Genomic DNA, 1,517 nt, shown 5'->3' with positions numbered 1-1,517 from the left:
ATCGACAGTACGTGCACCCACAAACTACTCATTTCTCTAATAATTACACAGAAATGACAAGAAACACATTGACTTAAACATGACATTTTATGTTAATAATCTGCATCTATTTGCAACTTTAAAAAAAATCAATCAGCTAGTCAGTCAGCTGTGGCTGCATCCCATCTGCATACTTTTCATTCTAAATATAATGTAAGAAAAAACAACAAAAAAAACATTTTATTCATCAAGGACTCATTCAGTTGATCAAAGGTGACAGCGAAAGGCATTTATAATGTTACAAAAGATTTCTATTTCAAATAAATGCTGTTCTTCTGAACTTTCTGTTCATCTGTGAATCCTGAAAAATAAAATGCATCACAGTTTACACAAAAATATTGTGCAGCACGACTGTGTTCAACATTGATAATAATCAGAAATGTTTCTCGAGCAGCAGATCAGCATATTATACTGATTTCTGAAGATCATGTGACACTGAAGACTGGAGGAATGATGCTGAAAATACAGCTGCACATCACAGAAATACATTACAGTTTAACAGATATTCACACAGAACACAGCTGTTTTAAATTGGAATATTTCACTATTTAAAAAAAAAACAAGGACAGATCATGTGATCATCTGAGGCATGCCAGCCATTGTTAACGGCCAGTTTATATTTACACATGCAAAAACATACAAATAAAACAATAAATCTGTTGTATACTAAAGTGAGGAATCATTTACGGAACCATGAGAGTTAGGACTGCTTTCAATCAATGTTCACACAATATAAAATTACCACATTATTCAATATATATTTCAAGTTAGTTGCCAAGGCGATATTTCTATTCTGTTATTTTAACTTTATATCAACTAATGAAAACATTTTTTAATCGTTTTAGTTGTATTTAACAGGACCAACACTAGAGTGAGTGAGCTGCAAGTGTTTGGACATGTTTTCATAATTTGGATTCTGATTTCATACAGTATCTTGTCATTCTGAGTTTTCAGATTTTTTTCTCGGAATTCTGAGGGTTTTTCCCCACCACAGAATAAAACATTTAAAAAAAGATAATTGTGACTTTTCATCTTACAATTCTGACTTTTTGTCTTGCAATCTCAAGTTTATATCTTGCAATTCTGACTTTATTTTTCACAATTCTGCGTTCATATCTGAGTTTATATCTCACAATTCTGTTTATATCTCAAAATTGCAAAAAAAAAAAAAAAAAAAGGCAAAGTGCGAGATAAAAAGTCATAATTACCATTATTATTATTTTTTTAATGTGTTGCATGAACCAGCTTGCATAGACAACCCCTTAAATGAAGATTAAACGTTTGCTTTACATTAAAACTGACAGTACATTGGCATTAGAGGAACGTTATAGCAACCTTATCGTAACATTTACACTACTTTACCATCAGTACCACAATATAAAAGCACCAGTTTATTACATAGGCACAGCAATACATGACCATCAAACCAACATGAGCTTCAGATTGAAACGGCATTATGAATGAGGTTAGAATGGAGG

At 31.8% G+C, this 1,517-nt stretch overlaps 1 protein-coding gene across 1 annotated transcript in view; it reads left to right on the top strand.

Annotated features, from left to right (window-relative positions):
• LOC107566167 (reversion-inducing cysteine-rich protein with Kazal motifs-like) overlaps positions 1-1,517 on the top strand; it is a 33,143-nt gene that overhangs the window by 6,707 nt on the left and 24,919 nt on the right. The window lies entirely within an intron of this gene.

This window comes from Sinocyclocheilus grahami, unplaced genomic scaffold (genome assembly GCF_001515645.1).
Source record: "Sinocyclocheilus grahami isolate Dianchi unplaced genomic scaffold, SAMN03320097.WGS_v1.1 scaffold1053.1, whole genome shotgun sequence".
NCBI lineage: Eukaryota > Metazoa > Chordata > Actinopteri > Cypriniformes > Cyprinidae > Sinocyclocheilus > Sinocyclocheilus grahami.
Note: the sequence above shows the minus strand (reverse complement) of the source record. Positions and strands in the feature narration are given on the sequence as shown.